This window comes from Tachypleus tridentatus, chromosome 2 (assembly GCF_004210375.1).
Source record: "Tachypleus tridentatus isolate NWPU-2018 chromosome 2, ASM421037v1, whole genome shotgun sequence".
NCBI classification, from domain to species: Eukaryota; Metazoa; Arthropoda; class Merostomata; order Xiphosura; family Limulidae; genus Tachypleus; species Tachypleus tridentatus.
In genome coordinates, this window is record NC_134826.1 from 29525371 (window position 1) to 29539539 (window position 14169).

General features: G+C 34.5%; 1 protein-coding gene across 1 annotated transcript in view; it reads left to right on the top strand.

Moving 5' to 3' along the window:
- Positions 1 to 3766: 3766 nt before the first annotated feature.
- LOC143240149 (alpha-methylacyl-CoA racemase-like) overlaps positions 3767 to 14169 on the top strand; it is a 65170-nt gene continuing 54767 nt past the window's right edge. The window contains exon 1 of the mRNA XM_076482111.1: positions 3767 to 3836. The gene's annotated coding sequence lies outside the window, so the exon portion shown is untranslated. The remainder of the gene's footprint in view (positions 3837 to 14169) is intronic.

The window sequence follows — 14169 nt, forward strand, 5'->3', positions numbered from 1 at the left end:
GACCGTCACATTATAACGCCCCCACGGCTGAAAGAGCTAGCATGTTTGGCGCGACGGGGATGCGAACCTGCGACCCTCAAATTACGAGTCGCACGCCTTAACGCGCTTGGCCATGCCGGGCCTCACAGAAAATACATGGTATTACTGTAAATGCCTTGTTTTTATTATCAAGTGTTAAACTGTTTGCAGTTAAGTTTTCTTTAACAGTGTTAAATTTTTTGTGTGTGATTCTAAAGCTATTATTCTTTGTTATTTTCTCTACAGACTTTATGATATAAAGGAATTTCGTATTACCGATGACTGGTCTTTCATTCTGTTCATGGAAAGAGGTGTTTTCTTGCTCTGAGATAGCAGTTTGTAATGCAACATTAAAATACTTTCTGAAAATCCAGATATACAAAATACACACTCTTTTACTCTCATCTACATAAGCATTATCCTTTTCAAATAATGTTAAAAGATTTGTAAGGCAACATCTTCCCTATTGACTATTCAATAAAATTCTAAACTTTGTTAAATGACTTTGCAGAGCATCTTCTAAAAGACCTTCCAAAACTTTCTTACAACTCATGTAAGACTAATGGGTCTATAGTTACTGGCACCATTTTCATCACCTCCATTGAATAGAGGAGTTACATTAGCTAACTTCACTCCCGATGATTTGACAAGTAATTTCGCTTGCATGTAAAAAAAAATAAAAATGACATTTATTAAATGTTATTAAGATGATGCGGTTATGAGCTACTGCTCATAAAAATTTATACTGTAATCTGAATCATATTTATCAAGAGCTTGTTTGTTTCTTTTTGAATTTTGCGTAAAGCTACACGAGGGCTATCTGCGCTAGCCATCCCTAATTTAGCAGTGTAAGGCTACAGGGAAGGCAGCTAGTCATCGCCACCCACCACAAACTCTTGGGCTACTCTTTTACCAACAAATAGGGGGATTGACTGTCACATTATAACGCTCCCACGGCTGAAAGGGCGAGCATGTTTAATGTGACAGGAGTTCGAACCCACGACCATCGGAATACGAGTCGAGTGCTTTAACCATCTAGCCATGCTAGGCCTATTTATTGAGAGGAATTTGCAGCCTTTTGTTCATATCTTTATTCTTCTTTTTGTCGTTATCGTCACCCTGATTAAAATGAGCTTTCTTCGATTCTGTCAAGTATTCTTCTTTCTTTAGAGTTAAAATTAGTTTAAAAAATTAAATTAAAATGTTTTATTAAACTGAAACTTTGATTTATATATTTTTACTATTATTTAAATTACTATTTGTTGTGTTGGGAGTGAATTATCTTACGTCTGGCACCTTCAGCTGAGTTTCATATTACAGGGAGTGAAATTATCGGTAACCTCTTCCCACTATTCGAAGACTGACAAAACTGTTTCTAAGTTGTTTACATATCCAATCTTTAACCTCCCTCAAAACTCTTACGAAAATATTATTTTGCTTTCATTTATCAACTATCGAAGGTGTAGAGTACTGTTTAAATCTTTGTTAGTAAAAACTGATGAAAAAGTAGGATTAAAAAATTCAGTCATCTCATAATCTTCAAATTCGATACTTCCTTTAGCATCCCTCAAATCTCCTACCCCAATCCTACCATTTTGTTTACCCTTAATGTATTTATATTCTTACTGCTAATTTTTACATTTTCAGCCAAGCTTTTCTCATACACTCTCTTTAATGTTCTAATTTCCTGTTTCACTAACTTTCCTGGTCTTTTATAATATTCTAAATCTCCTGTCATTCCAGTCAATTTAAATTTCTTAAATTTATGATGTTTTTCTTTAATGTTATATGTTATTCCTTTTGTAGGTAAACCTGTTTTTTTTGTTTACCTACAGCTACCTCTTTCTTTCTATAAGAACATGTTTACCTTGAATATTTAAAGGAATGTATCTTTAGACATTTTCCACACCTAATCAGTGTCTCCAAATAACTCAGCTGCTCGATTCAACAGATAATTCTTGTTGTATCTTTTCAAAACTTGCTTTTTTGAAATTTTTAATCAAAACATCATTATTCCTTATCTCCATATTAAACAAAACATTGAACTTAATAGATCAATGATCACTTGTACCTGGATGCTCCAAAGTTTCTTAGTTCTTGCCTTAATTAATAGTTGTTGATGACTATTTGTTTGGAATTTTACTCAGTCTTACTAATACTCACTTTACCAAATAAAACGCATTATTGCTATCGAACTATATAATATCAGGGGGAACATGCCTGAGACAGTTAAATCCGTATTTTTTAGCTTAACCTCAGTTAGACTGATAGCATCAACGTTCCTACAGCATATTGGTCCAACATGACCATGTGGCTAGGGCGATTAACTCGCAATCTGATTGTAGTGAGTTCTGATCCCTGCCCCACTAAACATATTTGCCCTTTCACACTTTATGACGTTATAATATTATGGTCAATTCCACTCTTTTGTTGGTAAAAGAGTAGTCCAAGAGTTGGCGGTGGATGGGGATTACTATCTTCCTTTCCTCTAGTTTTCACTGCTAAATTAGGAATGGTTAGCTAGCGCAGATACTCCTCGTGTAGATTTGTGCAAAATTCGAATCATACCAAATCAAAAGTACAAACAAAAACCAACGTTTATACGAAAGTTCTAGAGAAAATAACACACTGCATGTACAAACACACAAAGCGTAATATAACATAACAAGTAAATACAAAAACAAACAAACAAACAAACAAACCATTCTCTTAATTATGTAAGGTTATACTTTACTAATTGTTTTTTTTTTTTTTAATTTCGCACAAAACTACTCGAGGGTTATCTGTGCTAGCCGTCCCTAATTTAGCAGTGTAAGACTAGAGGGAAGGCAGCTAGTCATCACCACCCACCGCCAACTATTGGGCTACTCTTTTACCAACGAATAGTGGGATTGACCGTCACATTATAACGCCCCCACGGCTGAAAGACCTAGCATGTTTGGCGCGACGGGGATGCGAACCTGCGACCCTCAAATTACGAGTCGCACGCCTTAACACGCTTTGCCATGCCGGGCCTTATAGTTGAAAGGTTTTAAAATTGTAGACCCTCTGTAAAAGTCGTAAACCAGTAATATTTAGCGAGAATATAGTTTAATTTTCCTTTGACTAAATGAGTTTTATGTTTAATTTTCACCAAAAATCTCGATTATGAAAAGTGCGAGTGTGTTTAGGAGCTTTATACAAACACTTGTGCATGAATGGACAAATGCCATTGTAGCTTACAAACTGAGTAGTAAACCTTGTAACTTATATAGACTATTCGTAATAAGAAGTGGAAATATTACAATTGCAAGACCGAAAATGTATGATTAATGATGGTGATATCTAAATCTGAATAGTTTGCTTTCTTTCACGCCCCCCAGTGGCAAAGTGGTATGTTTGGGGACTTACACACTAAAAATAGGGTTTCGATACTCGTGGTGGGTAGAGTACAGATAACCCATTGTGAAGCTTTGTGCTTAATTCAAAACAAACCAGCTTTCTTTCTACTGAGAATCATCCCGGTCGCGCCAAATATGATCGTCCTTTCAGCCGTGGGGACGTTATAATGTTACGGTCAACCCCACTATTCGTTGGCAAAAGAGTAGCCCAAGAGTTGGCGGAGGGTGGTGATGACTAGCTGCCTTCCCTCTAGTCTTACACTGTTAAATTAGGGACGGCTAGCACAGATAGCCCTCGAGTAGCTTTGTGCGAAATTCCAAAACAAACAAACAAAATCTACCAAGAAGTTTTTATAGAGTGGCCTCTAGCGGATATCATTATAAAGATGTGCTGAGAAGTCTGATTGTTTATATTAGTTTAGGTTGTCGGCTAGGAAGGTAGGTAAAAGATGTTGAGATAGTGTAATATTACATTTTGAGGTTAAAGTATCTCAATTTGCATACGTATTTTTTTGGTCGAGAAAACTTAACCAAGTCGGGTATATAACTTTATATTTTTATTATGGATATATGTTATTAACTTTTTTTATAGTTGTGGAAAAATTGAAGGAAATTATAGCGCATGTAGTCGCAGTAGAACTAGCGTAGAATCATCGTTTGTGTGTTATTCAGTATTATTAATTTGTTTAATTTTAGTTATTACTATGAGAATAGCGAACACGAGTAATAGTTTAAGTACTTATAATTGAAGTTGTTGTTTTTCTTAAATGTAGAAAAAGACAAAAGTGTTGCAGATTCAATAAATGATAAAGCACTCTCAAGAGAGTGGTTTTAATATTTCGAATTGAAAATAAAAAAGTAAGGAAACGAATCAAAAAATGGGATAGATCAAAATGAATGCCAAAATGGAATGCCCTTCGGCTATGACTGAGAAAGGGATGTCAACTGAATATAATGAGGAGGGAGGGTGAATGATAGCTTATTACTTAAATTCTGCAGCAAAAATTTTGTAATATCATTTCTTACAAGAAAACTAATGTATTAAATTAAACTGAAATGATAGGTGCTTTCCATGGAATGATGACTCAGAATACTGGCAATAAAACAGTACAATCATGGGTAATTAGTGAATAAAAGTTTGTATCTTAAAATTTAGTGTAATTGTAAGTAAACCAATGTACATGATTAAAATGAAATGGCAGATGTTGTTTGTTCATGGAATGAAAGGCCAGAAATAATGAAAAACTAAAATTATCTATAAATAAGTAATGATGGCTTTTGTCTTAAAATCCTTAACACAATTTTTAGAAACCCAAGTGACATTTTCTTGCAAGTGAATTAATGCATAAAGTAAAAGTGGAATGATATCTGTTTTCTCTAGAATGGTAGTAGGTAAAAAACGAAAGCAGTAATATCATACATTTGTAGTAGCAGAGCATTTGATATATTTTCTAATATTTTAGTTAAGAAGTAAAATTTTCAAAAAATGTAATTTTTCACATTTCATTGTATAGAACACAGTGATGCTTAAGTAAGATTCTAACCTTCACTGTCTGTAAGAAACAAACTAGGTTAAATTAAGATTAAGAAGTCTGCATGATACTTTTATTGTTAAATAGATTGTATAAATTTGCTGATGATATTGTGTTTGTTTGGTCTTCAGATGCTGTAGAGTCAGTGAACTTGAATTGAGTTTAAAAGAGAACTTGATAAGTATATGAATAGTAAAGACTAGCTTTAAATTTTTTTAAAATGAATTTATTCAGTAATAGTTTAGTCTAGAGGATTGAACAGCCAAGATAGACTTGTGGTTCCCATGTTATCCTGAAACATTGTTTTAATTAGTGAACTGAGTTATTCTTGTAAGCAAATCAGGTAATAGTAGTGGATGAACTTGATCATCAGTGCCACTTGGGCAGCTGATCTAACAAGCACTAGGCATTTTTCTTGTTTCAGGAAATTTAAGGTTTATTGACATATTTAAGATAATGTTGGGGCTTGGAAGAGTAGATTTTTATAGAGGTTTCTTGCAAATATTTTTATTCAGGTAGTATGTTTTCTCTTTGTTTAATGCAATGAGAACTCTTAAAATTTTTCCATTAGAATTGTGTGTTTTTGCAAGTTAGGATATTATTTTATATTTTATTTAGGGAGAACTTTTGAAGTTATTTTGTTTTATATTAGGCATTCATCTTACATAAGCAAAGTTAGCTTCATTTGTTTAAGTTCACTGTTATCTAATGTGAGTGTCATAAGGTTGTTGCAATTATTTCAGAATTGTTTACATTCACTTTATACAAAGGAGTCATGAGAGTTAATTTTATGTTGAAAAGTGTAAATAATGGGACATTAGTTCTGCTGTTGTTAGAATCATTCAAGTGGAGTTATTTATGAAATCCAAGTAAGGACTTGTATATTTCATTGTTCTGGTGTGTTTACATGAGTTAATATTAGAGCATTTAACTTGAGTTAATTTTATTTAATGGTTTCATTTCACTAAGGCTAACTCATATGGGGAGTGCACAGAATACAAGAAGTATTTTATATATTTAAAAATGGCTGATATGAGTAGAAAAGGCACAAGTAGAGGAGCAAACAATGTTTTGACCTTCACTCCTATACTAGTGCCTTCTCTACCCATATCAGCCATTTTTAAATATATAATTTTCTTTATAAGTGGGTTTTCTCATCATCATGGAAGAAGTATTTTGATATTAAAGTCTTCATCCAGTCTTGCAGATCCTCTATTTTCTACTTGAAACTTTAGAGCATCACCAGCCACTTGCTTATTGTATTGTGTGAGTGATGTATAATTTAGTGTTATTGTTAACTACATAAATTTGTATACTTTTTCTCTTTCTTTGTGATGTATCATCTTTTAGAACTTTCTGGGTAATATACTCCAAACCTGAGATCTGAAAACCAACAGTAATTAATGGGCCTGACTTTTCTACTGGCCATATGTGAGGTACCACACATGAATAAGGAATGGCAGCTTGTATCTTAGGCCTTAAAAATTTTCTTTGTCAGTTCCTTCTGTTTTCATTTTTACTCATCCTTCAGTTTGTAATTATATACAGGATTGGAAGTGACATGGTGTAAATCCTTTGAAAAAGTATGACAAGTCATTAAGCAAAGTCCTAAGAAATTGCCTAAAACAAAAAATAGATATAACAGAGAACAAAACCTTTATTATTATTAATTTTGAACATTTTAACTCAAATAATATTGTAAATAATTATTAAACCTTGAACTCTTCAATCTAGTTCTATATAAATTCAATAATGTTTCATAATGTACATATTTTTCATAATTTAGTCTTCACTCTAGTGCAGCCATAATATTTGTAAAATATTGAGCATTTTAGTCTTAACTATATGTACCTTAAACTGATTTCATTATATAATTTACAGTTTTCTACCATTTACTCTGACTTGCTTTCATTAGATATCAACTGTCTACTAACTGTTTGATATTTTCCTCCAGGATCATAACATATGTGGCATTTGATGTATCTTTTTCCTTCACCACTGTTTACTTTTCTCACAGTATATTTGTGTTGTAATGTAATTTTCTAGGTTATATCCATCTACCTTACTAGAGCAAATTTAGCTTCTTGGTACAGATATCTTTGTACTTGTTATAAAGTTATATACTTGGCTAAATTCCCTTTCACATTCTGCTGTGGAGGGAGTACTTACCAACATAATGCTAGGAACAAAATATGTTGTAAGTACGCAGTAGCAAAGGTGCTTTCATATGAATCTATAACAAAACTGTTGTGATTTCTAGTGATGTACTTTTTGAAGTCCAACCAACTAACCAAAACCTGAGTATTTTCTTTTTCTGATAACATTCAACAATATAATTGTAATAATTTCTTCATTTCTGTAGCCTTTAATCTCTCTAGAACTATTATCTATACTTAGCTAAATGTGAAAATTGAGTATGTTGAACATAGAATGTGGCTTTAGTTCAAGGTGTTTTATGATTATCTCTTCCAGGCAAAATTCAATATGGTATTTTTTTGTCAGAGTCATTTCAATCCCTCTAAGTTCACCATTTTTACAGTTTTCTCAGCAGTTTTTTTTTTTTTTTGCCTTAACTTTTTCTCATGTTGACAAGTGTTTCAGAATGAATTACCTGAAGGAGCAACGACTTGCTGTGAAATTTTGTGTTAAACTTGGAAAATCTGCAACTGAAACTTTTGCTATGCTTAACACGGCTTACGGTGATGTTGCTATGAAGTGTACGGCATGTTTCAAGTGGCATGAACGTTTTAAGGATGGTCGACAGTCCATTGAAGGTGATGAGCGTCCTGGACGTCCTTCCACGTTAACTGACGACCCACACGTTAACAAAATCAACACCCTGGTGCGGGCAAATCGACGTCTGACTGTCAGGGAGCTTGCTGAAGAGTGTGGGATATCAGTTGGATCTTGTTGCGAGATTTTGACCAAAAAATTGAAGATGCACCATGTTGCTGCAAAATTCAGCCCTCAGAACTCGTGAGTTTTTGGTCAAACACTTGATCACTGTTCTTCCCCACCCCCACTACTCACCTGACCTTGCTCCTTTCGATTTTTTCTTGTTCCCCAAACTCAAAAGACCCTTGAAAGGAAGAAGATTCAAGACGATTCCCGAGATTAAGGCAAATGCGACGAAGGAGCTGGAGGACATTACAAAAGAAGCGTACCAGGACTGTTTCAACAAGTGGAAACACTGTTGGGATAAGTGTGTGCGCTGGGGAGGAGAGTACTTTGAAGAGGTCCCAGAGCTGTAACTTCTAAATAAAGTACATTTTGTTTTATGACGTTTGTCCGCGTATTTTTTGAACAGACCTCGTATCTTGGCACATTCACATATTTGATCTTCTGTACTCGCAGCTGCTGATTATTTTGTTTAAACTGTGTAACATTTTGAAAAGTTGTTCATGTTGTACCTTATCAAAACCTGCTGCATGATCAAAAAAGCAGACAAACAGATTATTTTGTATTCAGATTGCTTCTTCTCAGAGTATTCTTAGTATTGTTATTACATTTCTAATTCCTTTATCTGCTACATCATTTTTCTCCACTTTCAGTTCTTACTAGTTTTCTTGTCCATATGATTATCCTGAGGATTATTTTGGTAATATGACTTATGGGTCTTATTGTTCAGTATATCTCATGTTCAATTGCATGTGGTTTCTTGGGCATTTCAATATGAAAATTGACTTATGTAGAACTATTGGAATTTTTCCACTCCTATATATTTAATTTAGTATCTCAGTAAGTTTGAAAACACTAAATGTTTCCGAGCTCTGTATTGGTTCCATGGCTATGTCATCTGGTTCATTTGTTTTATTTCTTTTCATTTTGTTCATTGCTGTTTTCACTTTTAACTGGAGAATTTTCAACCCTTCCATGTTTCTGAATTTTTGGTTTTTCACCTCTTTCATCATTAAAGAGATTGTCTATGTAATGTATCCATGCTTCTAAGCTTTTCTCTTTCTCTATAATGAATGTTCAGTCCTTGGCTTTAATGTAGCCACTTGAAGAGCATGCATTTTGTTTTTCTGTAATGTCTGTAATGTTTTTATCCCTTTATATAGTTATGACAGTTCAGTTGTTTCATATAATTTAAGGTCAATAATGGATGGCCAATCCTGTTCACAATGCTGAACTCTAAAACACTCAAAGCCAGCCTTTATCATTCAAATATTTATCTAGCTTTTCTTTTCTTAAACTCTTTTGAATTAATTGAACTGACTGTATTTCAAAACCATTCAATCCAAATACTACCCACCTGTTAAAAAATGAAGCTGCCTTAGGTGAGGATGATTCCTACTCATACAAAATTTATCTTTTTTCCTCTAGTCTTCCCATTCTTGCCATTTTGAGCAAAATATATGATGCATCAATACTGTCTGTTTCTTTAATGACTGTAAACAACTCTCCATTAATTCTTCTCTTTTAAGAAAAACCGACTTAAGAAATCTTAACCTGTCCTTGTATGACAGCTTTCCTATAACAGGAATCATCCTAGTAGCCCTCTTCAGAACCCTTTCTGACACTTCTGTCCTTCTTAAGATATGGCATCCAAGACTAAAAACAATACTTCAAATATGGCCTAACCAATGACATTGACAATGAAATTATAAACACCTCAGACTTGTACTCAGTATTGCTATAGACACAATATAATGTTGTATTTGACCTGCCACTAGCAACAGTAAATTGCCTGTATGGCTTAATAGATTGATCAACTAAACTACTAAGATCTTCCATAACTGTTAAAGCTATTCCCATTAAAATTGTACTCATAATTCAAATTGTGATATCTTGCATGCATTACTTTGCATTTATTATAATTAAAAGCCATCTGCTATTTATTTGCTGAACTCACTGAACAGGTAGTCCAAATCCTTTTGTAAAGCATCATTCTCACAGCCAGCAATGCTTACAACTTTAATATAAACAGCAACTTTAAGTAGTTTATTGACAATTTTCTTGTTCAAATTGTTAATGTAAATAAAAATAAAGATCTCACATTGAACTGTGTACTCCACTTGTGACATGAAATTAGTTTGACCAAACTCCAGTTATAACAACCTTCTGCATTTTTCCATTCAGTCAGTTTTCTATTTAATGAGCCAGTTTATCCACCACATCTATAGAATTTTTTTTTTTAGCAAGCTTGTTATAATGCATTGTCAAATAGTTTCTGAAAATCCAGGTGTACCCAATTCATGTTCTCATCTGTATAAGAAGTAACTTTTCAGAAAACATTAAAGGTCAGAGCCCCTTTTCACAGCAGATATTTCTTGTCCAATCACTCCAAAAAAATTTTTTTTTTAAAGTTTGGAACCAAACTCTTTTATATCATATTACAGTTTCTCATTAATTGTACCAGTTTCATCTGGTAGTATAACAAAGTCCACTTCTATTACAACTGATAGCAGAAAATTAAACAGGTTGTCTCATTACTTTAACTACAATATTTTTAATCATCTACCACACTTCAAAGAAGCCTCTGTCATCAGAATTGGTTAATTTAACAAGACTACATTTATTCAAATTACATCAAAATCCTTTCCTCTGAATAGTGCTCTGAAGTCATTCATTTCATTTCTAATACTTCTAGCTTTACAATAATAACAGTTTAGCCTATCATCAAACTTGCTTTTGTAAATAATTTCTCCCTTATGTTTTTCTATATTATTCTGGAATTCAGAACTCTTGTGCATTGCCATCTTTATTTGTAGCCACCTTATGTAGATGCATGATTATTAACCCATAATTGTTGAGAAGAGCTTTCAATGCTCTGCTACCTAGCATATTTATTGAACATCACCATAGTTGTTTATTTTTTAATTCAGTGAAATTGCAGTTTCATAAAATTCTCCTGTATTTTGGTGAATAATAATAAAGCTTGAATACATCTTTTTGGACATTTTCATCACTATTGCAATATAGTTATCACATTTTGTATTTTTCTTCTAAATGTTTATTTACTGTGTGCATAAGTAATTTCATAGGACTAGTACTTTCCTAAGATTTTCAGCTGTTGCATCTGTACTCCTTCCAAAATGTTTTTGACCAAATGTTTCTGATATAATTTTCACAAGTTCAGAATTCTCCCTTTTATATCAGCTGCTTGCCCAGTTTCTTGTGCTACTATATTAAATAGTTTTGTTTTCAATTTTTACCATTTTGCTTCATACGGCATACATTAACTCCTGTTCAGTCAGTCAATCTTTGAGGACACTAATAAATCCATTCTTTTTTAAATTTTCTCTTGTTTCATTTTTCAATGCCTCTGAAGTACTTATACAAAAACCTTTATATGCATGCTGTCAAATAGTTCATTCATGTGTCAATGGCATTTTTGCTTTGTAGAACATCTTGGAACAGTGATGAATAAGTTACCTAAACCATGCTTTGCTGCAAGTAGTAAAGCAAATAACATTTTGACAAGAGTATATAAAAGTATTAGCCTTACATGGAATGAGACTTGAGCAACTTAATCTTATCTTGCATTATCTTTTCTAAGGGCATTACATATCCTTATCTCAGTGAAAGAAAAGGTATAGGTTTGAATACATAAATTAAGGTGTTTGAGGTTGTTGAGGGAATTTATAGTGTTGATGCATTATTGTTTTTTATACTTAATGGTAGGAGTAGGGGACACAAGTATAAATTTTGACAAGGTAGGAGTTATCTTCAGATAAAATATTTGTTTTAATTTTTCTAACAAGGTCATTGACCTTTGGAATTGGTTGCCTTTGAATGTGGGAATACAGTTATTTTAAAGGAGGTTAGGGAAAAACTAGTTACATGTTTGAGTGATAAAGGTTAGCTTTAAGTTTTTTTATGTTTAATGGATAGGATAGTGTGGATGAACCAAAAATTCCTTTTTTGCCCCCTTAGTAATGTGTTATAATTGTAATTCACCACCTAATAACATAGATTATGCCAAGTTGTGTTATGTGAATTAATCAAAATTATTAAAATGATCAATGTCATGAAATTAGTAAGCTAATCAAAATTTGTTTCTGAGATGACACCTCTTCATGCACACAAAGCTATCTTCCTCATGCTTCTGTTCCAAAGAATTGTATACTACTAGCATTTAAGCAACTCCCTCCTAAACTTGCAAGATTTCTCCTGAATTACATAACTACATAATGATGTTATGCAGCAAAAACTGTCCACCACTAAGAGGGTGACACAACTTTCCTATGCCCTGTCTCTCTCTACAGTTTTACATTTATGATCTTAATTCTATTCCTTTGCATTGAACACATCACGTGAGTTTCTTCTTTGTTGACTTTATGAGGCTTGTGATGTTTAGATAATTTTATTTTCCTGTTTTTTCTTTAAACTATAAACACTCATTCAGGTAACATCTACTACTACTGTGATTGCATAATTTTGCCACAAAGGTTGTGTAACAAATACGACTTATTTCCACGGGATGACTTGCCAGACATTGGGAATACGGTAGTGGGTTCTCTTGTGGTACCAGGAACTTCAGCTGCAGTCCCTTCCACCACCTAATTTGACTTGAAACATCAATCAGAGAAGCCTTTCTCAAATGCCAACATCTTGTTTGAATATTCTTTGACATTGAGAAGGCTTATGACACAACATGGAGGTATAGCATTTTGCGAGATCTCCATATATGTGGGTTACATGGCCATTTACCCATGTTTATTAAAAATTTTTTAATGGACAGGAGATTCCAAGTTCATGTGGGTTCAACACTTTCCCGTTCTTTTGTACAGGAACTTGGAGTCCCTCAGGGCTGTGTTTTGAGTGTCACACTTTTCAGTATAAAGATAAATGCCATCACTGAACAACTCCCTCTCACTGTTGCAAATGGGCTTTATGTTGACGACTTTCACATCTCGTGTCAGTCGTCGAACATGAGATATATTGAGCGGCAACTACAAACTGCCCTCAGTTGTGTACTGAAGTGGACTACGGCAAATGGCTTTAATATTTCTCTATCTAAAACCGTTTGCATGCACTTTTTGCCGCCAATGGGGTATCCACCCTGATCCTGAACTTCGTATCGGTGAAGTTTCGCTGCTAGTGGTCCCTGAGACCAAGTTCTTGGGGCTTGCCTTTGACTGTAAGCTGACCTTTATACCACACTTAAAGCAGCTACGGGTCAAATGCACAAGAACACTGAACATCCTCCGTGTTCTCTCTACTGCCAGTTGGGGAGCGGATTGATGTTCTATGTTAAAGATATATCATGCTCTTATTCGTTCACAACTCGACTATGGATCAATGGTCTATGGCTCTGCCAGATTCTCGGCCTTAAAGATGCTGGACCCCATTCATCATCAAGGACTTCGACTCTGCACTGGGGCTTTCCACACCTCCCCAGTTCAGAGCTTATACATGGAAGCTCACGAACCTTCTCTGCACCTTCACCGTTTGCAACTGTCTTTACTGTATTCTTTGAAACTTTGCTCCTTACCAAAGCATCCCACTTGGGAATGTGTTTTCTTTCTTCAGTGGGCCTTACTTTTTCAAAACAGATGATTTGCCATTGCTCCTTATGGCCTTCGCATCCAGGTGCAATTGGATGAATTGGGTCTGTCCTTGGGAAACATTACAGAATCCACTAGCCAGTCCATTCCCCATGGCTTATTACAGCCCCCAAATGTGACCTTTTTTTAAGTCATCTGAAAAAGGCAGATACTCCTGATTGGAAGTATCGTTTTTTTATTTACTGAACATCTTTTGAACAACCTTTCTATTCCAATTTATATGGATGGTTCAAAATCAGGTGACTCTGTGGGCTCTGCCATGGTTTGTTGTGGTTTGGTGGTTGTGCACAGAATCTCCTCTACAGCTTCTGTGTTCACTGCTGAACAGTATGCCATATCTCTTGCCCTGGATCATATTGAAGTTAAGCAGTACTCTGACTGCACTATTTATACTGACTCCCTTAGTTCTCTGCTGGCCTTGGAATCACTTCACGTTGGCTCACACTCTGTTCTCGCTGATATTCAAAACTGACTGGCCCATTTCTCATTAACATCTACTTCTATCCAGTTTTTCTGGATACCAGGTCAAGTTGGTATTCGTGGGAATGAGCTTGCAGACATGGCAGCTAAATCTGTCTGCTCTGGCACTATCACTACTGTGCCTATTCCGTACATGGACTATGGTCCTGTATTCAAGGCTCGGTTCCGTGCCAGCTGGCAGCCCACTTGGAGTGAGCAACGCGACAACAAACTTTTTCAAATAAAACCCTATATTGGGCTTTGGCC